Source organism: Azolla caroliniana, unplaced genomic scaffold, assembly GCF_043228905.1.
Source record: "Azolla caroliniana isolate FFs.n. ecotype wild unplaced genomic scaffold, voAzoCaro1.0.p SCAF_12, whole genome shotgun sequence".
Classification (NCBI taxonomy): domain Eukaryota; kingdom Viridiplantae; phylum Streptophyta; class Polypodiopsida; order Salviniales; family Salviniaceae; genus Azolla; species Azolla caroliniana.
Genome location: NW_028230447.1, coordinates 13465664 through 13493254, shown reverse-complemented (window position 1 = coordinate 13493254; position 27591 = coordinate 13465664). Strand labels below are relative to the sequence as shown.

Here is a 27591-nt window from a genome sequence, read left to right as displayed (position 1 = left end):
CTAGTTATTTATTTTCATTCTAAGATTACAGATATTATTTGTCACATTTTATGATAATTATCATCCATAGAATAAAGACGCAACATAGAATTAATTTAGATCCTTATAGTGGACGGATTTAGAAAATCAAAGTATATGTTCTCCCTAGAAGGTTTCGTGAAAATTCTTACCAAATTTGTGCTTTTCCGAGTTGATGTTGCAATATTTTCGTAAATCTTGTAGCATTAAACATCTTACATGGACACATATTAAATCAATCATTCATATTGTGGTCCTTGAAAACTTCGTAGTTCAATCCTCAATACAATCAATGACTAGTCAACACTCAAAATGTTAATTACTCATTTCCATAATGACAACATCAATTGTTTTAACTTTTTATTACATCATGAACTTCAATGATAAAAAGTGTCCATTCAATAACTAATTGATGGCGGAGATGCACACTGTGTAATAGTACTTTCAAATAAACATACTATATAACTTAATTTACTGCTTTAACCCATTATCTATTTGATATTCCCCGTGATATATCATGTGTTACCACCTAGTAGTTATGGTTAATCTTTCAAAGAGTAGGTTTGACACCCATGATTAATCTTTCAAATAGTAATGTAAGTATACACTACTTTAAAAGAAACCTTAAATTCTTCAAACAAGAAATAGAATAGTATTAGAGTATTATTCAAACTTTTGTGTCTCGTGTTTAAATCTTGTTTGTGTGTTTGTGTGTCTTGTGACGAGGACGCCTTCGGGCTTGCTTATGCACCTCTCCTTTCACAAAGGCATTCGAACTTTTGTGTCTTGTGTTTAAATCTTTTTTTTTTTTCCAAACAAGATATCCTTCCATTAGTTTTAAAAAGCGTAGCTGCTACAAAATACAACCAATAGGTCAACGTTGCTGCTTCCAGCAACACCTTTGTTACAAAAAACTTCAAAAGCTTCCTTTAGAGCCTTGTGAAAAAGGGAATCAGTACAGAGCATTACTCACCTATTGCAGATATTTATTCTGCAATTCAAACACATTTCGTACAAATGCTTGGTCTAATCCTGAATGCATGGCATCTTGAATGCTTCTTTTCCAATAGCTGTTTTGGAGGTAAAATGACCTCCACACTGTTGCTTTAGCTTTGCTTCATGATCATCATTTGCACTCTTGTCAAATAGAAGCCTCCAACAAGCTTATTCCTTTAGAAATATGCAAACAGATCCTTATGACTTACGTATGCAAGAAGATTAACAACCTTTTCAAGTGTTTCCAAATCATCCGAAAAGCTGAGACAACCATCTAATGAAGTGAGATTTGTACACAGTTAAATCACCCAGAAAGTTCACTACATGAGGTTTTGTATTCTCCTTCTCGAAGAATATGAAAGTGACCACATCTGGCATTACAAGTTCATGCTGCAATTCAATAAAAAGATGAAATGCTTCCTCTTCTTCCCCTTGATTGTTGCTGCAATATGCTTCACTTAAAGTATTCCATGAGACTACAGTCATCTCACACATATCTTCAAATGTCGATGGAGTTTCGTCCAAATCACCACCTTTGCCATACATATCGATGAGTAAAGTACGGACCATAATATATTTTTCAATCTCATCTCAAACCACATGTTCATGAATAATATACCCATCTCTCAATGACCCTCAAGAAAATATGCTTCAACCCCTACACCTTCTTCACTCATCCTTATAGCAAAAAATTCTTCATTCAGTCCACATCAATCATCTTGCCAATCACACTAAGTAACCGTACAACTAAAAACGAAATAAATGTAAACTATTTCTTCCTCCCTCATGGTCTGCTTTGGCTCCCACACTGTCGTCACTCATCCTCTCATCATATTATTATGCTTCAATCCCTATTGTCGCACCATCAACACACATCATAATGACAAAACCTAAAATGTTCTTCATTTAGTCCACATCAACATGTTAATGAACCGACCATCTAAGCATCTTGCCAATGGCCACAAAAATCTTGTATTAACAACAGAAAATTAATCTAAAAGTTTCCTCACCTACTCATGGTAGCCAGCTTCGACCCCCCCACCATCTTCACTCATCCTTACAGAGAAAATTTCTTCATTCAGTCCACATCACCATCTCGCCGATTACCACCAACACGTTCGCGTTCACAAATGGAAGGATTGCGCATTCCACTTGTAGAATCTTCTTGAAACTATCAAATATACCCTCTCTACAAAAATTGGATGCACTAGTATTACATGTTCCACAACTTGCTTAGAATTTGCAAATATAAAAATACATGATAGGTCTACGAGTAGAGATCATTAGAAATCATGGAAGTTTGGACATGTTGATAAGTTAATGTAGGCATAATAAACTTCAACAATGGCTCAGTATGTCACTAATGTGCGACATGGGAAACACTAAGTTAAAGACTTATATTAATTTGGTAAGTTTTACAAAAATATGAGGTGTACTTGTAACCATACTAATAAAATGAGTTATAATTTATACTTTGACCCATACTTGCATGTATATAATTGTGGACAATGTAGGATAGTGCACTTTAGGATAATGTGATTGGAATAACTAACTTATTAAAGTATTTAATACTTGTATTTAAAGTTGATCTAATCTATTCCTCAGTTGTTCGTATGGAATCAAACCATATGTATATAATTGTGGACAATGTCTTTAAAATTGATCTAATCTATTGCTTAGGTGATTCACACGGGATCAAACTCCGAACGCTAGTGGAACTACAAGCATATAAAAACATGCGGATAACGCTAGTGGAACCATTATCAACACACTATGCAATCTAAGCAGCAATGGAAGAGAAACATAATAGTTTTAACAATAGAAGACAAAGATCCATAATAACAACATGGACATTCATGGCAACAATTCTACGACCATGTTATGTTAAGGTAAACTTTGACCAAAATCAGCCTCAATTTTAACTAATTCATGTTTCTCCATAAATTTGGTAGCCAACAATGCACATGGTGAAACCAATGTCATAAGTCTAGTAACCAAGTATATAAAAATAAAATTGACACATATAGAAGTTTATAAAGAATAGAGTCCACCAAGTAAGACCCAAAATTTGTATTAATAATGTGAAATCCAAACATTACATTTCGCGTTTTTAAAAGAGTCTACTGTTGAACAACAGTGCTCGGCCGCCACCAAGTAGTAGGATCGATTCACAGAAAACGGGAAATACAAAAAAAAATGCACGAAGACAATAGAGAGAAGAGTACACAGGATGTTTTACGTGGAAAACCCTAAATGGGAAAAACCACGGGAGTCCTCAAACTCCAACTATCACAATACACAGAGATGTACAATGGTGAAGCTACAAGGCAACAACCTTGAGCTCACTGCCTTCGCCACAGGCGGCGATATTACACAGAGGCGTCGACCTCTTCCTTCCTCTCCCTCTCTCTCTCGGCTGCTCTCACTTTGCTCTCTCTCGGCTGAAAACATAAAAATGAGCAACAACTTAAAACTGTTTGCCCTAAGTCATATTTATACACATATGACTTTCGGGTTATTTACAAATATAGCCTCAAGGGCCCTTGGTAAGCATATTCACAAATATGTCCCCGCACCCGGATCTCGCTCCGAGTACGTTCATCATCCGGCTCCGTAGCCGGGGTCTTCATCATCCGGCTCCGTAGCCGAGGTCTTCATCATCCGGCTCCGTAGCCGGGACCGTAACCGTAACCGGGATTGCCGTCATTCATCTCCGGACATCCCATCCGGAGGGACCGAAAAATACCAACAAACTCCCCCTTCACTTCGGCATGGGATGTCTCTCCAATCCGATCCTCTTCCGGCATGCTTCCAGCTTGTCGGGTGTAAGTACCTTGGTCAGCATATCCGACCCGTTCTCGTCCGTGTGGATCTTCGTCAGCACGAACTCCTTGTCTTCTATCCTTTCCCGGATCCAGTGGTATCTACGCTGGATGTGCTTCGTCCGGGAGTGATAGGCCGCATTCTTCGCAAGGTGGATGGCACTCTGACTGTCGCAGTAGAGTCGGTACTCCTCCTGCCGGATACCGAGCTCTCTAATGAAGTCCTTCATCCATATTATTTCCTTGCCGGCTTCAACGGCCGCCATGTACTCCGCCTCCGTGGTTGACAACGCAACCGTCTTCTGCAGCTTCGACTGCCACGAAACAGCTCCCCCTGCATACGTCATCACATACCCTGATGTGGACCGGCTGGTATCTGCATCGGCCGACATATCCGAATCGGTAAAGCCGTCGAGTTCGGGCTTACCGGAGCCGAATCGGAGGCATACGTTTGCCGTGCCCTTCAGGTATCGGAGTATCCACTTGGCCGCATTCCAGTGCTCTTTGCCGGGATTGCTCATGTACCGGCTCACCACTCCGACTGCATATCCTATGTCCGGTCTTGTACACACCATTGCGTACATCAAGCTTCCGACGGCAGAGGCATATGGCACTTTCATCATGTCCTCCTTCTCAGCCTTTGTCTTGGGGCTTTGCTTGCTGGACAACTTGCAGTTTGCCGGGAGGGTTGAACCGACCGGTCTTGCTTTCGACATGTTGAACTGGTGAAGCACCTTTGTCACATACTTCTCCTGTGACAGCCACAACTGCTTCTTCTTCCGGTCCCGGATGATGTGCATCCCTAGTATTTGCCTCGCCGGACCCAGGTCCTTCATTGAGAAGGTTCGGTGAAGCGCTTTCTTCAGCATCTGTATCTTGACCTGGTCCCGTCCGACGATCAACATGTCGTCCACGTACAGGAGGAGTATTAGAAAGTCTCCTCCTTCGAACTTCTTCACAAACACGCAGTGATCGGACTACGTTTTGTGGTACCCTTCGTCGGTCATGAAAGAGTCGAACTTCCGGTACCATTGCTGGGGAGCCTGCTTCAGTCCGTAAAGGCTCTTCTTCAACCGGCATACCAGGTGCTCCTTCCCTTTCTTCTCGAATCCTTCCGGTTGCTGCATGTAGATCTCTTCTTCGAGGTCACCGTGAAGGAATGCCGTCTTCACGTCCATCTGTTCTACCTCGAGGTCCATGCTTGCCGCTATGCTCAGCACCGTCCGGATGGAGGTCATCTTCACTACCGGGGCAAATATCTCGTCGAAGTCGACGCCCTTCTTCTGCTGAAACCCCTTCACCACGATCCTGGCTTTGTATCTCGGGGGGTTTCCGGCATCTCCCGGTTTCAGCTTGAACACCCACTTGTTTCGAAGTGCCCGCTTTCCTTTCGACAACTCCACAAGTTCATATGTGTGGTTCTCATGCAGGGAATCCATCTCCTCCTGCATGGCACTTAACCACCTGCGGCTATGGGTGTCAAGCTTTGCTTCTTCAAAACTCTCTGGCTCCCCCTCGTCGGTTAGCAGCACGTGCTCTGGTTCCGGAAATCTCCGGGGGGCCCTTCTCTCTCCTAGAGGATATCTCCGTTCCGGAGCTTCGGTAACCGGCTCCTCCGTTTCCTCTTCATCCGAATCCATTTCGGGATCGGGGCCGGTTCCGGTATCAGTTTCATCTTCCTCGGCCGGTTCTGTTTCTTCACCGTCTTTGGCCGGATCCTCGAGTGCTAACCGGTCCCTTGCCGGTCGGGACTGCTCCTCGTAGAGTTGATCCTCACCGGACGACTTGGAGCTCTTCATCTTCTTCTCCGACTCCCAGTCGGCGAGTGTCTTGTCCTCCATGAAGATGATATCACGACTCCGGAATATCTTTTTGTCGACCGGGTCCCATACTCGGTAGCCGAACTCGTCGTCGCCGTAACCGAGGAATATGCATGGCCGGGTCTTTGGGTCTAGCTTTCCTCTCCGGTCCTTTGCCACATGCACATATGCGAGACACCCGAACACCTTCAGATGCCGGTAGGATACTTCCCTACCGGTCCACACTCTCTGCGGCGTGTCTCCATCCAAAGGTACTGAGGGTGATCTGTTTATCACGTATGTCGCCGTCGACATTGCCTCAGCCCAAAACCCCTTGGGTAATTTCGCATGCGCCAGCATACTCCGAACCCTCTCCATTATGGTCCGGTTCATCCTCTCGGCCAGCCCGTTCAGTTCCGGCGTCTTCGGCACAGTAAACTCGAGCCGGATTCCCTTCGAGCGACAGTACTCCTCGAACTGCCCCCGGTATTCCCCTCCGTTATCCGCTCGTATCGCTTTCAGCTCCTTGCCGGATTCCCTTTGCACTCTCGCGTGGAGTTCTTTGAAGACGGACAATACTTGGTCCTTTGTCTTCAACGGTGCCGTCCACAGCTTCCGGCTATGGTCATCTATGAATGTTACGAAGTACTGGGCTCCGCCATGTGACTTCGTTTCTACCTGACACACATCAGTGTGTACCAACTCCAATGGTACACTACGTCTCGTCGGTGGCCTTGAGTGGAAGGAGGTTCGGTTCTGTTTACCGGCCAGGCAATCGGTGCACTTCTCCAGGTGCACATGCTTCACTGGAATAAGGTTGTCTTCTGCAAGCCTCTTCATCCCCTTCTCACTCATGTGACACAGTCTCTTGTGCCACAGCTCACCGGCAGTATCGGCTGCCACGTTCAGCTCCTCCGGACATAGCCGGGAATTCATCAGGTACAGTGTGTTGACCTTCCGGGCCCGAGCCACTATCAGGCTCCCTTTGCTGAACTTCATGACACCGTTCCGGATGCTACCCGTGTAGCCTTCATCGTCTAGCCTCCCGGCCGAAATCAGGTTCAATCGGACCTCCGGAACGTGTCGTACATCCTTCAGCAGCATCTTGCATCCGGTTGATGTCATCAGCCACACGTCTCCTATGCCGGCAATCCGACATGTGCCTTCATTTCCCATCCGGACACAGCCGTGCTCACCGGCTGTGTAGGATGAGAAGTATTTCTTCTCCGGGGTCAGGTGGAACGACGCTCCGGAATCGACCACCCAGGTCATCTCTACACCGGCAAGGTTCAGCTCCCTCTCTTCGGTAATGAGCATTATCTCTTCTTCACTTGCCGCGAGTGCCGTCGTTCCTTTCCGGTCCTGCCCTCGCCGATCCGGACCTCTCCGGTCCGTGGCTCCCCGGTATGCACCGTTTCTCTCCGGTGACTTCTTCGAATCGGTGTCGTCGGCTCCGTTGTCCTTTCGGTAATGCCGACAATTCTTCCGGAAGTGCCCCGGCTTCCCACAGTGGAAGCATGTGGGTCTTCCTCTTGACTGCGACCGGGTCCCCGACTTCTCCCGTCTTTGCGGACTCCGGTTCCATTGTCTTCCCCGATCCGATTCGGTAAGCAGCATCTTCGGATCGGAAACCGGTTCTTTATCTCTCCGACGCGCTTCTTCGTTCAAAATGCTTGTCTTTACCGTTTGTAGAGACAAGTTATCTTCGATGCAGGAGGTGCTGAGAGTCACCACCAAGTTCTCCCAGCTTTCCGGCAATGTACACATCAGAATGATGGCTTGCATTGCATCCTCCAACGGGAACTTGATCGCCGCAAGCTGGTTCACGAATCCCATGAACGTGCTCACGTGTTCCACCATATTCTCGCCGTCCCGGTACTTGAGGTTCACTATCTTCCTCATCAGGGAGGTCCGGTTCAACGCATTCTTCCTCTCGTAGAGGCCCGACAGCTTCTTCCACATCTCATATGCGTTGGTGTCGTTCGCCACATGTTGCAGAACACTTACATCTACATATTGCCGGATCGTCGCTACGGCTTTCCGGTTCAGGAGCTTCCACTCCGACTCTATTACCCCCTTGGGTATCTCGGCATTGTCGATCAGTTCGTACAGGTCTCGGACGATGAGAAGGTCTTCCATCTTTATCTTCCAGTCGGCGTAGTTCTGTGAGTTCAACACCATCATGCCCGGAGGCCCACTACCGCCGCCTTCCATTTTCTGTGTTAACCGTGCTCTGATACCAAATTGTTGAACAACAGTGCTCGGCCGCCACCAAGTAGTAGGATCGATTCACAGAAAACGGGAAATACAAAAAAAAATGCACGAAGACAATAGAGAGAAGAGTACACAGGATGTTTTACGTGGAAAACCCTAAATGGGAAAAACCACGGGAGTCCTCAAACTCCAACTATCACAATACACAGAGATGTACAATGGTGAAGCTACAAGGCAACAACCTTGAGCTCACTGCCTTCGCCACAGGCGGCGATATTACACAGAGGCGTCGACCTCTTCCTTCCTCTCCCTCTCTCTCTCGGCTGCTCTCACTTTGCTCTCTCTCGGCTGAAAACATAAAAATGAGCAACGACTTAAAACTGTTTGCCCTAAGTCATATTTATACACATATGACTTTCGGGTTATTTACAAATATAGCCTCAAGGGCCCTTGGTAAGCATATTCACAAATATGTCCCCGCATCCGTATCTCGCTCCGGGTACGTTCATCATCCGGCTCCGTAGCCGGGGTCTTCATCATCCGGCTCCGTAGCCGAGGTCTTCATCATCCGGCTCCGTAGCCGGGACCGTAACCGTAACCGGGATTGCCGTCATTCATCTCCGGACATCCCATCCGGAGGGACCGAAAAATCCCAACATCTACTACATAGCAATCAAATCGTCAATGCCATTTTCTTCATCATCCTGTATAGAAGTCTCTTCGGCTATATGTGCATTGGCTTCCCCTTTTAGCCGAGCCAACGAAATATCTTCTATAAGCTCATTATCAAGCTCTATTATCTCCCCCGGTTCCCCGGCTAACGGAGGAATTTTCCTTATCCTTCCATTTATGCGTGATCCTTCCACTTGTGAATGCGAACATGTTCACTGAATTCCTATACAAATAACAACAAAATGAGTCCACAATATTTCCTCCTCTCCTCATGATCTGCTTCGTCCTCCACACCATCATCACTCATCCTCTCATGATAGCGACATGATTTAACCTCTACCATCATTATTCCTCACCCTAATGAGCAACAATATATATATATATATATATAAATCTCCCAAACGATGTCGTATATGAACAAAATGATATTATAGTACCCTCATAACCTCTAAACAAACAATGTTTCGACCCACACACCATCTCAAGACGGCCTTATGAAAAAAATTCTTCATTCAGTCCACATCAACCATCTCGCCGAATTCCTATATAAATAACAACAAAATGAATGCAGACTATTTCCCATCATCATTAGTCATCGTAGTGAGAAACCTAAAAACTTCTTCATTCAGTCCACCTAACAAAGAAGAGAGAAAAACAGACTCCAAATATGAAAATTACTAAACCCATAAGTAATTCTCCCTTTCAGTCAAAGTGACACCACTCTCCTCTCTCTTGCTTGTGTGTTTGTGTGTCTTGTGACGAGGGAGTGTTCAATTGATCCGTTCCACCACACCGTTTTGCATGGGAGTATATGGAACGATCTTTTGACGTCAGATCCCTTTGTCGGACAGGTACTGGTTCAACGCTCAGAAGGTGTATTCACCTCCGTTATTGAACCAAAGTGTCTTCACTCAGTGTCTAGATCGGTTCTCCACTATTGGCATAAAAGGCCGACTCCTTCCACTTTGTATCCTTAGTTTGAATACGTTCATGAGTTAGGGGTTGAGTATATAAGACTAATTGTAACATTGTAAAGAGAGCGAGTCTTCAGAAGAGAATAACAAATTTCCATTGGAGCTTAATACACTGCCTATCTTGCTTCTTATCTCCTGTCTATAGAGCATACTCTACTTCTCGGTCTTGTACATGTTGTTTGCTTGACACATTACCCTGCAGATCCTCATATCCTTTTGTATATCATATTCAACAAGTGGTATTAGTGAGAGGTTCTATGCCAGGTGGCAACGAACAAGCTGAAAGCTGAAAAAGAAGTTATCTAATTGAAAGAAAAGACTAGGTCAACAAAACCTCACTCCCAAAAGATAGCTTCTACATCCGACACAAACGTGGAAATCTAGAAGTTCAATGGAATGAACTTTGCCCTATGGAAGGAGATGATGCAGGATGTACTAATCATCCGGCGTCAAATTGAGGTGATACGGCACAACAACAAACCGGCCTCGATGACAGCAGATGAATGGCGCTCCCTAGACGAGATAGCCAGGTCGACCATTCGAATGTGTTAGGAATCGACTAGCCACAACTCGTTACACATTCGTATTCGTGTGCAGAAACCAAGAACTAGTACACAGACAAACACGCGAAGCCACAGAGACACCGATATTTTACGTGGGAAACCCAAAATGGGAAAAACCACGGAGGTCCACAAACCCTGAGAAAAACAGATCACTATAGTAGAGAGGAAGTACAGATACGGAACTCGGAGGTAACGACCTCGAGCTCTCCTTCATATGACAGACGGCTATAGAGTTACACTCTCACTCTCTCACTCACGGTTACAGAGGCAACTACCTCGTTCTAACTTTTCAATAATGATCAACTACAATACTAAAGTTTGCCCTAGTTACTTATAAACAAAAACAACTTTCTGACTATTTACAAGTATAGCCCACAAGGGGCATTTTAGACTATCAACAATTATAGTCTTCCGAAACAATTTTGTTGTTTGATTTCGGTACTTCTCTTCCCATCCAGAGGGAATTGTTTCCCAACAAACTCCCCCTTCACTTCGGCATGGGGTACTTCACCAAACCGACTCTCTGTTGGCACGCGTTTAGCTTTTCGGCTGACAGCACCTTCGTCAACATATCCAATCCATTTTCGGCCATGTGGATCTTCACTAGGGCAAACTCCTTTTCTTCTACTCACTCTCGAAGTCAATGATATCTTCTCTGGATGTGTTTGGTCCTTGAGTAGTAGGTGGCATTTTTCGCAAGGTGAATGACACTCTGGTTATCGCAATGGAGTTTGAATTTTTCTTGCTGAATTCCCAGCTCACCGATAAACTCCTTAATCCATATGATTTCCTTTCCGGCTTCCGCTGCGACCATATATTCGGCTTCCGTGGTCGACAACACCACGACCTTCTTGCAACCTCGACTGCCACGAAAGGGCTCCCCCTGCATAAGTCATTACGTACCCGGATGTGGATCGGCTAGTATCCACATCAGCTGACATGTCTGAGTCAGTATAACCTTCTAGTGTGGGGTTACCTAAACCGAAATAGAGACACACGTTCAAGGTGCCTTTTAGGTACCGAAGTAGCCACTTCACGGCAACCCAAAGCTCTCTTCCGGAGTTGCTCATATTTCGGCTAACCACATCGATTGTGTATCCTATCTCTAGCATGATACAGAGCAACTACTGAATTGAACCGAGTCAAAGCTCGGCTGAATCGAGTAGAAGCCGATTCGATTGAAATTGAATCCGAGCCAGTCGGCTGAGATAATACTCGGCAAAATCGATAGCTGATTGAAGAGCGAACGGAAATGGCCGATAATGATTTTATGTGGTGGGGTGGGCAGATAAGTCAATCTTGCCTTGTATTTCCATATTTTCTAAATAGGGATCTTTCCAGCAATTCCCTTGATGATGGGAAAATACCTCAGTCTCTTGGGAACCTTCAAAAGCTTATCATCTTGTAAGTCTGTGGAAATATTGATTGAAATAATAGAATATGTTGAATCTATCTAGATTTGTTAATAAATTTATATACAATATGTTACATTATGTTTTCCAGCAATGTGTCAACAAACTTTCCGACTGGTGAGATCCCAGAAGGTGGTGCTCTAAGTAGATTCCGGATAGAATCGTAAGTATCTGAAATCTAAGGAACTTAACAAAAAACCTGACGCATTCTTTAAACCAGATTTGGGAAAAAGTTTAATTATTCGTCTTTTTGGTGACTTGTGTGCAAAAAGCATATTAATGGTTTTTTCGCAGATTTGTTGGAAATCTGAGTCAGCGCAATCTGTGTGAGTGAGCCACAGGGGCCTACTGATTCAAGTTTTCACTCTTTCATAACACCAATCAACGAGGGTATTCCACCTTCAAGTGTGTTCCTCTTTTTTTTCTGATTTTTGTTTGCAGCATGATTTTTTGACACAATGAAGCTTTTATTATTATGGTCCCCACCAGTTCCTAATAATGCATTTGATTTGGATCTAATATGGATTGATGCATCATAATACATCTTTTTTCTTGCATTGCAGGCCTTCCAAGAAAAACCCGACATTATCCAACTGAGCTCCTTGTCAGTGCAGTTGGGCACTGTGGGCGTCTCACTCTTAGTTGCGTTGATGTGCTTTTGGGGATGCTTTCTGTATCATAAGTTCTGGAAGAAGTCCAAGCCTTGTTCTAGTTTCGACCCAATCGAAAACATCATTGGTACTCTCTTTTCACAAGGAAAAACTTATGGAATATAGATTCCAGTTACTTATATTCAATTGTTTGTTTTTTGCCCCTTATATTATGTACTTTTTTGCCAAATTTGGTAACACTTTAGTAAAGGCCGCATACTTTTTCTTTCAATTTACATTTTTTCCAAAACAGACGAGAATGTCTAATCATCCCATCTCTTTCATAGGTCTCTAAATGTTACAAACAAGTGGCAATGCATCACATTTGCCTTCACAGTCTCTTGTTTACCCTTGGAATATCTGACCTATTCTTACTTGCAATATTTTCAGCTCCTACAGTCGTCGTCTTCCACGGGGATCTACCATACACATCCAAAGAAATAGCAAGAAGGATAGACATGATTGTGGAGAGCAATGCGATTGGCTATGGCGGGTCTGGAACTGTCTATAGGCTTGTAATGGATGATGGTAGTGTGTTCACTGTCAAGAAAATAGAGAAACACCATATTATAGTTCAGATAAAGCTTTTGAAAGGAAATTGGAGGTCTTGGGTATTATCAAACACCGAAATCTGGTTAATTTATGAGATTACTGCAATGCACCGTCCGCACAATGGCTTATCTACGATTATCTAGTTGGAGGACGCCTAGATGAAGTTCTTCATGGTAAGTTAATCTAGGCTTCCTTCATGGACATGACTCTTAGAATGATTATTTTTTTACTTACTCATTCTTAGGGACAACTACAGGTGAAACAACTATTTCTTGGGGGGTCAGGATGAAAATCGCTCTTGGAGCGGTACGGGGATTAGCATATTTGCATCACGACAGCTGGCCGCGGATAATACATCGTGATGTGAAGTCCAGCAATATCCTTCCTAGGACAGAATCTTGAGCCTTATGTATCGGACTTCGGACTAGCCAAGCTTTTGAAGGAAGATGATTCACATGTAACGACAGTTGTTTCTGGAACATTTGGTTATTTGGCTCCAGGTAACGATGATGATTACCTTCCAATTACACGTTTGTTACATGCAAAAGTTAAAATTACATGTATATATACAATGTCCCCCAAATTTGTTTACAGAATATTTACAACACGGAAGAGCTACTGAGAAAGGTGATGTATATGGCTTTGGGGTGGTTTTACTCGAGCTCTTGAATGGCAAACGTCCAACAGACTCTTCATTTGTAGAGAAAGGACTCAATATTGTTGGATGGGTGAGTGGATGAGGTTCATTCTTCATTCACACAACACATATATATACGTACTGTGCTTGATGGTTACGAGTATTGACATCACACATATATACATATCCTGGTTGAGTTACAAGTATTGACATATGTATGTACACAAACATATACATATTGTGCTTGATGGATACAAGTATTAACATATGTGTACTTTGCTTGGTATAGGCCAATACTCTTCTAAAGGAGAAGAGATTGAAAGACATTATCGATCCATCATGTGAACTGCCATTTACCAAGAGGCTCGACGTAGTGCTGTCCATTGCAATTATGTGCATACATTCTATACCATATGAAAGACCAACAATGCACATGGTTGTCAAAATGTTGGAGGCCGAAAGTACCTCACCGTGCTTGAGAGCGATTTTTATGAATCCAATTCAGATTAAGGCTGGTCAATTTTGTACATTTCAACTCAAAAACCACTCACACACAATTCTCCATTTAGACACAATGGATGCATTCTTTAGACGATGGGTAAATACCCACCATTTTATTAGCAAATATGTTGTGTACATTGGTGTATTGCTTTGATTTTGATAGCCAATAAATGTCTACTTAGGGTATCATATTCAAGGATCATAGGAGATCAATTATGAGGGAAAGTGTCTATATCAAAGATAGATGTCAAAACATGTGCCATGGTCAATGGTACAATGTGATATTACAAATCGACATACGAATGATAAGCATTAAATTTTTATATTAAGAAAAAAGGTGAGGTAATATTCGTTGGTATTAGCGAAGAAGCTTTCAAAATGGGAACCATATCTCCCTTTATTAGTGTTTGCTTATAACAGCTCTATACTCTAATTGGATACATTTTAAGGAGAGTTTTCTTAGTGGGATATTTGAATTGAATATACTTTAATTAGAGCCTTTAGTCATTGGCCTCTATTAATGTTAATTTTCATTGAGATGATGGATTTAGAGGTTTCGAGCACATTGAGCCATGATCAATTTCATGTAAATGATGGGTATAGATGGTATTGCATATTCCATAGGGAAATGGGGAGTATGTTATAGTCATAAATCTAAAGCAATTTCAAGCAAATTTTAATGCTATTAGGATCCTTAAAAAGAAGTAACACGTGGTGGTCTTGGATCCTAAGTTGTAGGGCTATATAAAGGGGATTAACTATCCCCTTCATTACAACATCTTGAGATGTTGAGGCTCTATGGTGACACAAAGATCTCTTATTTTAGTTCAATTTGTCAAACGTATAATGTGACAATGATGGTTTTTATGCTTGCCACTAGTATGGTATTTTGTTTTCCACTTGTCCTTCGATTTGGGATGATCACTATAGTTGTTAAACACCATTAAACCATTAAAATTAGCTTAAAATTTAGTCCTTAAGGGTATGCATATAACACACAAGTCTTGAATGCTCTTGAGCATATCAACTTTGTATATATTCAAAAGCTTTTAAAATATGGCCACCAATCATATGTTGATGAGACATAGATGCTATGAGTATAACATGCTACACAAATAAATACTTTCTAATTCACGTAAGACCAACATATCTTTTTGATGTGATTAATTAGTTTCTCAACATTTTGATTTGTAAGTATGAGGCCACCGTATACCTAGAATGGCATTTACTTGGCCTTGACCATGCAAATTAATATGAAACAAAATCTCAATGGGTTGTTAATATTCAATGACGTATTGAAACAATGCACTTTAATAGTGAGAGTTTAATAATATTAAAACATCACAACAATCATAAGAGTACACTTAACACTAGTCATTTCCTAAATTATGACCTTTAGAAGCTAGAAATAGCACCACGACCTAGTTTGTGGGAAAGCCACGAGCGACAACTTACAAGACCAAATGCCCTAGATGCCTAAACGCTTTTTCTGAGCACAAAGTTTAGCTTTACACCTATATAAGCTGATGAGGAGATTTGGCCCTATTAATGGATTGAAAATTAAATTGTAAATTCTCGAGATCTTTAAGTGAAAGGGTTTAGGACAAGAAAACAAGGGGAAATATCACATGAGAGATTGTAAGATAGCACAATTAACAATAATGGAGTGAGTAAAGCTATTGCTTATGAAACAAACTTCTCTCTCTGTATAGTACATACATCTTGTCGATATATTGTGTATCGATGTAGGATCTCCTCTATAGCCTCCCGTAATTAGGGATGAACTATTTTTTTATTTTTTTTCTCCAAAAAAAAACTCCTTCCATTAGTTATAAAATTTTACAAATGAGATGATTATGTACAAATCCTTGTATGGATGCAATAGTTCCATCTTATGTGGATGCCCACTGACTCAAGAAAGGGAGAGGACGACCATTGTTGCATGAAGGCTATTCGTTGTCTTTCAACTCCATCGGAGCCGCCCTTGAGGCCATCATATTGGATCTTTAGAGTGGCTACAATTTCACTCCATATCTCTTGCAGTAACCTGTTGGATGCGCGGTTTGGTTGGAGAAGACTCATCTACACCGTTGTTTCCATAGAATCCAAAGAGTTATTGGGTTGACCAATTCCAACACCTCTTGAGATTTGTCATTAAGAGGAGTGGAGTGGACATTGTCGCTAGAGGAGAAAAAGACCTCTTGTGCTTTTATCACCAAAGTCATCCCCTCCTCCTAATGCTCGTATCTGCCAACTGCGGTCTGCCATGATAGTCAACATATATTTCCCCACTTGATTGAGCTTTGCACCTGGCATAATTGCATCAAGTAGCCAACCCCTCGCCATATTCAATTGGACGTTGGGTAGTCCCACAGAGCGTGTCGTATTTATTCTACTGCATGTGGGCACTCTACACAATTAGGAGAGCTAAGGTGCCCACGTTGCCATGCTCCCACCAGTAGGGACTTATGTATTAATAGCCATTGGAATGTGGTAATTCGCCTCATGTGTTGTTTGTTTCCAGATTTTCTGCCAAAACTTGGTGATTATTGTGGGAGGAACTTGAAATGTGTGCTAGACCTTCACAGCAGCCGGCTCTCGGGCGGTTTGAGCAGCTAGAATGTGGCGACCCAATCTAGTTGTGAATTGGAAGAAAGGGATGGGTTTGCTTCCTTGCCCCGCGTAAGGATCACGTCATGTCCATTGCAAAGGGTCCCAACTGACCTTACGTAACCATGTGTTTTCATGAGTATATATGTGCCAATCGGGTTGTACTTTGATCGGATCAGGATCTACAATCCATTTATGACCAGTATACGCGAGTACTTGAATTGCGTTATTCTGTGTTGGTGTCTTAGTGTCTCGCAATTCAGAGCCTTCGAGCCTGTCTAGTGGTCCCCTACCTCTTGAGATCAGAGATTCCTCCTCCTTGTGGCCTATCCATTTCTCCATTGTCGTCCTTTGAGTAGCAAATTCCCTAATCAAAAGAGTGTTAATGATTGCCAATCTCATAGTCCATCCGCCCCTGATTCCATGGAGTATGTTGGCCTGATCTTGTAGTGGTAGTGACATAAACTATCGCCAACATTCTATACTTTTTCCTGGACCTTCTACAATGTATCCCCATGACAACCCCTTACGTGATCCCGGTAGTTGATTAGATTCATCCTTGATACATGGGTTCCATAGGATACGTTGACTGAGCTAGGTAGGTTCGGATCTCGGTTGATCACACTTGAGCCCTCGACAAATGTCACACCATGCCTTCCACATGGATGCACTGAATCTATCCTCCAATTGGCGGGAGAAACTAGGTTTGAGATCCATGTTTAGAATCCATCCCGTTTGGGTGGCCCAATTGACCCCTTTTCGTGGCCTAAAGAAAGCGAAACGTAACCGCAGTAGCATTTTCCAACAGTCATTTCCTGGTTGGAGTCCTTGCACCACAAATTTGGCAAGTAAGGCTTTCGATTGTGAAAGGGGATCAATAAGACCCAACCCCCCTCTCGACTTAGGCGTTGTGAGTATAGGCCATGCCACCTTGGCGCGAGCTACATGGTCTTCCTTACCAGACCAAATGTGGTTGTGGACCAGTCGTTGAATCTGATGTATACTTTCCTTGGAGATTGTCCAACATGATAAACTGTACCATGCTGTTGGGAGTAGTACTTGGTTTGCCACTATGATGCGACTCGCTAGCGACAGTTTTTTCGAGCTCCAATGTATCAACTTTTGTCTAATGGAATGGATAATGGGTGCAATCATAGTCTCCGGCGGTATGTTGAAACCAATTTGGAAACCCAAATATTTGGTGCTCACTCCTTGGATGAACTATTGAAACAATAATATACACTCACGTGTACATTTTTAATGATGACCATAGATTATGGGTGGCATAACCATTGAACAAACCTAAGTGTGGCATGTTTAAGAGAATAATGTGTGGTTGATTGCAATGTTGCATGGGCATTGACAAGAATTGAATTCCAAGAATTGACTTAATAAGGTTGAACCCTAAACCATTATGCCAAATCCCTATGGCTATAAATGTAGCATGTTGATTCAAATATATATCTTGTGTTTAATTACTCATTTGCCATCGGCACATACATGGGACATTAAGACATAGGTCAAAGAACTCAAAAAGGCCCGCACAAACACATGGATTGAACATGACAAACAGGATCTGGTTTCACACCCACCTAGCATTTGTTCAAACAGACAACAAACTTTTTCAGTTTCTCCTAGCCGAGCATACCCAACCATGCATGACATCCATGAGAACACATCTTGAACGAGAAGACCCTCAAAAATTTGTTGTGCTTTTTCTACTTAAAAAAATGTTGGTTCACCTTATCCCCATTCGTGCTCCACCACGTTGTTGAACTCCTGAATAACATCTTGTTTCTAGACACAATCAACCGTTGTAATGTTTCTTTAGCAGCCTCAAGACCTGCTCTAGACCAATGATAGTTGGGATTTTTCTGAAGCATTCGTTGGGCAGCCGATATCAATCTTCTTAATCTCACTTCTCTTTCCTTAGACCTCCCAATTCTATTTTTAGTCTCTTCATACAAATACATTGAAGTTTCAATAATCTTTCCTCGAAGTTTATCAAGTGCACCACAACTAGCTGGCTTACTTTCCCATATACTACTTATCTTCCTTCCCACCTCCGCATCCTCAAAAAGTTTACGGTTGATCCTCATGTTGCAGTCCCTTTTTTGCCTCCTCTGGTCGACCAACATAATCTTAACCAGCATATGATCAGAGAAAGCCGAACCTGCGATGACTTCAATATTGTTGCCATATTTTTCCAGTTCCGAGCTTATGTAGATTCTGTCTATGCGAGACATAGGAAAACCATTTATATTGCAACGTGCTCTTGAGAAGATTAGCGAGCTCGAGGCTATTTTAGTACATACCAAGCATCTTTCACTCCCATTCTGCCCATCAACATATAAGTTTGATCTTAATGTTTTAAGTTAAAACTAAAAATTTTACTAGCCTTTTTTTCCCCAAAAAATAACCTTTTTTCCAAAACAATAACCACTTTTTTTCTAAACAAAACCTCAGTTTTTTTCCAAAAAAATACCCTCCTTCCCCCCCCCCCCCCCAAAAAAAAAAAAACCTTTTTTACATACTTATTAGTAAAAAAAATTAACATGATATTTAGTTTATGTATTTCATTATCTTTGTGAGATAGTTATGTTGATTTTAAACAATCACCTTTATTAAATACTCTAAGAGTATAAACTATAGGTTTGATTTTAATGTTTGAAGTTTTAAGTTAAAACAAATTTTTTTACTAACCTTTTTTTTCCCAAAAAATAACATTTTTCCGATAAAATAACCTTTTGTCCCAAAAATAAACTTTTTTTACATACTTATAAGGATTTGTATAAAAAGTGTTCTATAGTACATTTGTATGTATAGAGTTATTATTTTTGAATTGAGCTTATGTTATTCCGCTCTCTTTTTGTCTCTCTTGTGTACTGTGTATTCTTAAGCTTCCATTAAACCTTCATTTCTGTTTTACTGTTGTTATCCGGCTGAGCCGATTTATCTAAGCTTCTGCATAATAACTTTTACACGGTATCAGAGCGTGAGGGTTGAGAATCCTCTACTGCTGACGAGTGACGCTCACAAACAAACCCTGACACCCGGTAAATAACAAGAAGGAAGATATGGACAGAAGCATGGTGAGCTCACTTCCAACAGAAAATCTCGATCGTTTCCTAACAAACTCCCCCTTCACTCCGGCATGGGGTACTGCACCAATCCAATCTTCCGTTGGCACGCGCTCAGCTTTTCGGCTGGTAACACTTTAGTCAACATATCTGATCCATTTTCGGCCGTCTGGACCTTCATTAGAGCGAACTCCCTTTCTTCTACCGTCTCCCAGAGCCAATGATACCTCCGTTGGATGTGCTTTGTCCTCGAGTGGTAGGCGGCATTTTTTGCAAGGTGGATGACACTTTGATTATCGAAATAGAGTCGGAATTCTTCCTACCAAATTCCCAGCTCACTAATAAACTCCTTCATCCATACGATTTCCTTGCAGGCTTCCGTTGCAGCCATGTACTCGGCTTCCGTGGTCGACAACACCATGGCCTTCTCCAACCTCGATTGCCACGAGATAGCTCCCCCTGCATACGTCATTACGTATCCGGATGTGGATCGACTGGTATCTGCATCAGCCGACATGTCCGAATTCGTGTAGCCTTCCAATGTGGGGTTACCTAACCCGAAACGAAGACACACACTTGAGATGCCTCTCAGGTACTGAAATATCCATTTCATGGCAGCCCAATGCTCTTTCCCGAGATTCCTCATATATCGGCTTACCACTCCAACGGTGTATCAAATGTCCAGCCACACCATTGCGTACATCAGGCTTCCAACCATCGACGCATAGGGGACTTTTGACATCTGGGCCTTTTCGGTTTTCAATTTCAGATATTGATCTTTACTCAACTTGCAGTTTGTCAGCAGTGTCGAGTAGACCAGTTTCACGCCTTCCATGCCGAATCTTTGGAGCACCTTTGTCACATATTTCTCCTGAAATAGCCATAGCAATTTCTTTGTTCTGTCCTCAACAATGTGCATACCCAGGATTTTCTTTGCCAAACCCATATCCTTCATCGAGAATGACCTGTTCAAGGCTTTCTTCAGTGCTCAAATCTTCATATGGTCCCATCCCACAAGTAGCATGTCGTCCACGTACAACAAAAGGATGAGGAAATCTCCTCCATTGAACTTCTTGACAAATACGCAGTGATCGACTTGCGTTTTGTGGTACTCGTTTTCGGTCATGAAGGATTCGAATTTTCGATACCATTGCCATGGAGCCTGTTTCAACCCGTCCATGCTCTTCCTCAATCGGCATACCAGGTTTTCTTTACCTTTCATTGCGAATCCTTCCCGATGCTGCATATATATCTCCACTTCAAGATCTCTGTGTAGAAACATCGTCTTGACATCCAATTGTTCAACTTCGAGATCCATGCTAGTTGCAATGCATGGTTCAGATGGATGTCATCTTCACTACTGGGGCAAATATTTCGTCGAAATCCACGCCCTTCTTCTATTGAAACCCTTTTACGATGATTCGTGCTTTGTATCTAGGTGGATTTCGGCCATCTCACGGTTTCAACTTGTATACCCACTTATTTTGAAGTGCCTTCTTCCCCTTCGGCAACTCGGTCAGTTCGTATGTGTAGTTCTCATGCAAGGAATCCATCTCCTCTTGCATGGCATGCAACCACTCTCGGCTGTGGGTATCTTTCTTAGCTTCTTCGTAGCTTTCCGGCTCCCCCTCATTGGTTAGCAGTACGCATTCTTCATCCGGAAATCTTCGAGGGACTCTTCGCTCTCTAAGGGGGTATCTTTGGCCTGCGTTTGGTACGGTTAGTTCATCTTCAACCTCTTCGGCCGAGTCAATTTCGGTTCCTCATTCAGCCGAGTCCCCTTGATCATCAGTCGTTTCTCGATTTTGTCGAGGATTAGATCGATCGACTAGTACTGGTTCGATTTCGATCGAACCGTCATCTACACGATCCAGCCGAGCATGGACTCGGCTCGATTCGGTGGTTGGAGACTTTTTCTCGTTCTCTCAATCAATCATTGTCTTCTCTTCCATGAAGACAATGTCTCCGCTCCTAATCACCTTCTGCTTGGCTAAGTCCCATAGCCGATAGCCGAACTCATCATCGCCGTAACCGAGAAATATGCACGGCCAGGATTTTGGGTCTAATTTCCCCCTATGGGCCTTTGCCACATGCACAAAGAGGCAAGACAACCGAGCACCCTCAAATGTCAGTACGATACGTCTTTGCCGCTCCACACCCGTTGTGGAATATCACCGTCCAAGGGTGCAGAGGGTGATCAGTTTATCACATATGTTGTTGTCATTAGCGCCTCAACCAAGAACATTTTTAGTAATTTCGCATGTTCAAGCAAGGTTCGAACTCTCCCCATTATGGTCCGATTCATTCTCTCGGCAGCCCATTCAGATCTAGCGTTTTTGGCACCGTATACTCAAGACAAATTCCTTCTTTTCGGCAATATTCTTCGAATGGTCCACGATACTCTCCGCCATTGTCCGCTCGGACTGCCTTCAACTTATGACCGGTTTCTCTCTTGGCCCTCGCTTGGAACTCTTTGATCCTTCGTCTTCGGCACGGAAGCCCACAACTTCCGGCTATAGTCGTCTATGAAGGTCACGAAATATTGTGAACCACTATGCGACTTCGTGTCCACGTAGCATACATTCATATGCACAAGTTCCAGCGGCATTTACTTCCTCATTGGGGGCCTTGTTCGGAAGGATGTTTGATTTTGCTTACAGGCCAAGCAATCCATGCATTTCTCAAGTTGCACGTTCTGCACCTCTGGAATGACGTTATCCTCGGCAAGCTTCCGCATCCCCTTTTATCTCATGTGGCACAACCTCCTGTGCCACAATTCACTGACTATTTCGGCTGCTACATTCACTTCCCCACGACATAATCGAGCATTCATTACGTACAATGTGTTAGTTTTCCGTGCTCGAGCCATGATTACGCTCCCCTTGCAGAACTTCATGACACCATTCCGGATGCTACCCATGTAGCCTCCATCATCTAACCGAGTAGCTGATATCAGGTTCAATCGAACCTCCGGAACGTGTCGAACATCTCTAAGCACGAGTCTGCAGCCAATTGAGGTCACCAAACACACGTCTCCAATGCCGACGATTCGTCATGCTCCTTCATTTCCCATATTTACAGATCCGAGATCATTAGCCCCATAGGATGAAAAGCATTTCCGGTTAGGGGATAGGTGAAACAACGCACCCGAATTGACCACCCATGTTGATTCATCGCCAACAAGGTTCACTTGGTTTTGCTCGCTAATGGGCAACAACTCGTCCTCACTTGTTGTGATTGCCGAGGTGTTCTTGGTTTCCAAAATCTTTTTCGGTTGCACAACATTAGCTCCCCCTTTTCCTTTCGAAAATGTCGGCAATTCTTTTGAAAGTGCCCTGACTTCCCGCAATAGAAGCACGTGGGCTTTCCTCTCGACTTTGACCTTGTCCCCGACTTATCTCGGTTCTACGACAGCTACAAATCCAACAAGAGGAATATCGGCTCTACTGCGACAATCAAAGTGCCATCCACCTTGCAAAGAATGCGGCCTACCATTCCCGGAGGAAACATATCCATTGGAGGTACCACTGGATCCGGGAGACAGTAGAAGATCAAGAGTTCGTGCTAACGAAGATCCACACGGATCAGAACGGGTCGGACATGCTGACCAAGGTCCTGACAACCGGCAAGCTACACGCGTGCCGAAAGTGGATTGGGCTGACAAGATATCCCATGCCGGAGTGAAGGGGGAGATTATTGGGAAATCGGTCTCTCTAGATGGGACCCGGTGAGAACCGAAAGAGAGACATATTCGTAAATATGTTTTCAACAAGTCTATTGAAGCTATATTTGTGATCACTTTGATTATGGTTATTGTAGTTGAGTATGGCGAAGTTACAGAGCTCGAGGTCATTGCCTCCGAGGCTCTGATTGCACCTTTCTCTTCATAGTGATAGTTCGGAGTCTGTGGGCCCCTATGGTTTTTTCCCTATTAGGGTTTTCCACGTAAATATCCTGTGTATTTCGTTTGTGTACTCTCCACTTCCCATTTCTGTGTTTCATTCTTAGTGAAGTGTTCAAGATGCGGTTGTGGCTGACCAATATTCCGCGCCATTCTCATCAAATTGGTATCAAAGCAAACAACACAGGAAATGGAAGAATCGTTCGGCGGCATATCCAAGCTCACCGGCTCCAACTACTCAGTGTGGAAGTCGAAGATGAGGGATATGTTGGTGGTCAAAGATCTTTGGTTGCCGGTTCAGTTCGGAGACAACAGACCAGATAAGATCGACGCCACAATGTGGGAGGTGATGCACATGAAGACGACAGTGTCGTGTGAATCTTCACACACTATGTAAAAATATAATGAAATAATTATTATAGATTAGATTAGTAGCTTACTACAAAAAGATGGATATACTCAAGAGCTTCAAAATGTATTTTACTATATACAAAATGGAGAAATACATATCAAGTTATGTGAAAATAAAGTTTGAGAAGATAGGGAAATTAGAACTATCCCACATAGATAGGAAAGTTAAGGCCCTGGCTATATAAGCACCTTGAGCTCCCTCATTTTTTATTTATGCTAAGAGCACTTTGGCCACTTTGTCTTGATGGATGATGGTGGCCAAATTCCCTAAAACCGGAAACCGGCCAGTAAACAAATTCGGAAACAGGCTGATAAGCAAATCCGGAAACCAGTCCCGTAAGCAAATCCGAAAATCGGTCGGTATGCAAACTAGAAACAGGCCGGTGAGTAAAACCGGAACTGGAACCGGCAAGCAAACCGGAACCGGAAATCGGTCGGTAAGCAAAACCGGAACCGGAACCGGCCGGCAAGCAAAATGGAACCGGCCAGCGAGGGATTCGACGATCGGGCGGAACCGGCTACCGGACGAGGTTGGACGCGGACGGACGGAAGATTGGATCATGCAACAAACTAAAGTAAAGTGAAGAGAACTAAAGTAAAGGCCATGTGGACGTAAGCAACTAAAGTTGGAGTGCATGCAAAAAGTAAAGGTCATGTGGACGATCACATGCAACTAAACGAAAAAGCCATGCCACTAAAAATAGATGCAACTAAAAGAAAAAGCTAAGCAACTAAAAGTAGAGGCCATGCAACAAAAAGTGGACATGCAGATGATCAAGGGAGAACTCCATATAAAATTCCATTTTTTTCCTGCACTCATGATCTCTCTATTATTTTTCTTTTCCTTCTCCGTTCTCTTATCTTATCGAAGCCATATATCTCATAAACCCTAATCTTCCCTACGGAAGCTATAATACTCATATAACCTAATGCTAATCTTCCCTACGGAAGCCATAACACTCAAAAACCCTAATCTTCCCTACGGAAGCCATAATACTCATATAACCTAATCCTAAATTTCCCCACGGAAGATCTATCACTCCTAATTCCAAATTTTTCCATACGGAAGCTATTCAACTCATAAACCATAATCTCTTATCAAAACCAAAAACCCTAATTTTCTATAGAATTCATATCTTAATTTCCTCTAATCTATTACTCTAGCCATCTCCATTAGCAAACTTTTTGTAATCCCAATCTTGGGATTAATTGTAATCTTTCTTTCTACTTGTTAATGAAATTTGTTAATCTTTCTCATTTCAATTAATTCTTAGTACATAAATATACGAATTTGATATCTTGTAGTCAAAGGCCCCAGGGTCCTACCTCAAGTTCACGTATCATCGTCCTATTTCCGCGACAACGGCATACATCCGGTGCTTCATCGAAACAACTTCAATGAAGTGATCAAGGCTCATGAACTCTGGGAGAAGATTGACATCATGTTCCAGAACAAGAATGCCATTAATCGGGTTTCAGTATTTTGGAAGCTAGTGAGGCTCCGGTACCAGGATGCCTCCAGTATGGCGGAGCACATGAAGGTCTTCCAGGGGCTAATACACCAGGCAACCTCGTTGGAAGTACCTCTCGCTGATGAGGTACTCACATTGCTCTTGCTTGACAGTTGGGAGACGTTAGTTGCCACGTTGGGCAACGCCGGGCCGAAAGGAAAACAGTTATCCCTAGATCAGAAGGGAACGTCCGCAATTGCGATAAGTGAAGAAGAACCAATGCTCATTACCGAAGAGAATGAGTTAAACCTTGTCGATGACAAGACAACGTGGGTTGTCGATTCCGGAGCGTCTTTCCACCTAACACCGGATCGGAAATGCTTCTCATTCTACATAGCCGGTGATCATGGTTGTGTCTGGATAGGGAATGAAGGTACATGCCGAATTATCGACATAGGAGATGTGTTGTTGATGACATCAACTGGATGCAAGTTGCTGCTGAAGGATGTCCGACACGTTCCGAAGGTTCGACTGAACCTGATATCAGATGGTCGGCTAGATGATGAAGGCTACACGGGTAGCATCCGGAATAGAGTCATGAAGTTCAGCAAAGGGAGTCTAATAGTAGCTCGAGCCCGGAAGGTCAACATGTTGTACTTGATGCATGCCCGGATATGCCGGGAAGAAGTGAACGTAGCATCCGACACTACCGATGAGCTGTGGCACAAAAGACTGTGTCACATGAGTGAGAAGGGGATGAAGAGGCTTGCCGAAGAAAACCTCATTCCGGTGAAGGACATGCAACTTGGGAAGTGCACTAATTGCTTGGTCGGCGAGAAAAACCACACCTCTTTCCAGTCAAGACCACCGATGAGACGGAATGCACCACTGGAGCCGGTCCATATCGATGTGTGTCAAGTGGACACGAAGTCACATACCGGATCGCAATACTTCGTGACGTTCATAGATGACCACGGATGGAAGTTGTGGGTCTCACCATTGAAGACGAAGGATCAACTGCTATCTGTCTTCAAGGAGCTCCACGCGAGAGTGGAAAGAGAAACCGGTCGGAAGCTGAAGGCGGTTCGAGCAGATAACGGAGGATAATACCGGGGGCAATTCGAGGAGTACTGCTGGTCGAAGGGAATTCAGCTCGAGTTTATTGTGCCGAAGGCGCCGGAACTAAACGGGTTGGCCGAAAGGATGAACCGGACCATAATGGAGGGAGTTCGGAGCCTGCTAGCACATGCAAAGTTACCCACGACGTTTTGGGTTGAGGCGCTGATGACGGTGACCTATGTGATAAATAGATCACCCTTATCACCCCTGGAAGGAGACTCACCTCAGAAAGTATGGACCAGTAGAGATGTATCTTACCAGCATCTGAAGGTGTTTAGGTGTCTCGCATATGTGCATGTTGCAAAGGACAAGAGAGAAAAGCTGGATCCGAAGTCCAGGCCATGCATATTTCTTGGATACGGCGATGATGAGTTCGGTTACCGGGTGTGGGATCTGGTCAACAAGAAGGTGTTCCGGATTCAGGACATAGTCTTCATGGAAGATAGGACCACTGCTGACTGGGAGTCGGAGAAGAAGGTGATGAACTCCGTATCATTCAATGATAACCGGCTCAAGGACACAAGGACTTACCCGGTTGAAACTGGACGCTAGTCGGTAACGGGATGACACTTGACGAACCGGCCAGATAAGGACAAGAACCGAACCGAACGAAGAAGAAGAAGAAGAAGAAGAAGAAGACACTAGAACCGGACAAGATCCCGAATCAGAGGAACAAACGGAGGAACCGACAGTCAGAAACCAGGGACGGAGATATCCTCTCCGAGAGCGAAGAGCCCCGGAGATTTCCAAATGCAGAGCATGTGTTGCTAACCAATGAGGGGGAGCCGGAAAGCTTCGAAGAAGCAAAGAAAGACACCCGTAGCCGCAAGTGGTTGAGTGCCATGTAGGATGAGATGGATTCCTTGCATGAGAACCACACATATGAACTGACGGAGTTGCCGAAAGGGAAGAGAGCACTCCGGAATAAATGGGTGTACAAGTTGAAACCAGGAGATGCCGGAAATCCACCCAAGTATAAGGCCCAAATCATGGTGAAGGGCTTCCAACAGAAGAAAGGAGTGGATTTCGATGAGATCGTTGCCCCGGTAGTAAAGATGACATCCATCTGGACCGTATTGGGCATAGCATCAAGCATGGACCTCGAGGTAGAGCAACTGGATGTCAAGACGACATTCCTACATGGCAACCTCGAAGAAGAGATCTACATGCACCAACCAGAAGGATTTGAGAGGAAAGGGAAGGAGCACC

General features: G+C 43.5%; 1 pseudogene across 1 annotated transcript; it reads left to right on the top strand.

Moving 5' to 3' along the window:
- The first annotated feature begins 11310 nt into the window (after nt 1-11310).
- LOC147857152 (LRR receptor-like serine/threonine-protein kinase FEI 1) lies at nt 11311-13955 on the top strand (annotated as a pseudogene). Its single transcript, XR_015530569.1, has 8 exons — nt 11311-11462; nt 11562-11633; nt 11765-11875; nt 12034-12208; nt 12511-12845; nt 12929-13172; nt 13267-13400; nt 13599-13955. The product of XR_015530569.1 is annotated as an LRR receptor-like serine/threonine-protein kinase FEI 1 (transcript).
- Nucleotides 13956-27591: the final 13636 nt, after the last annotated feature.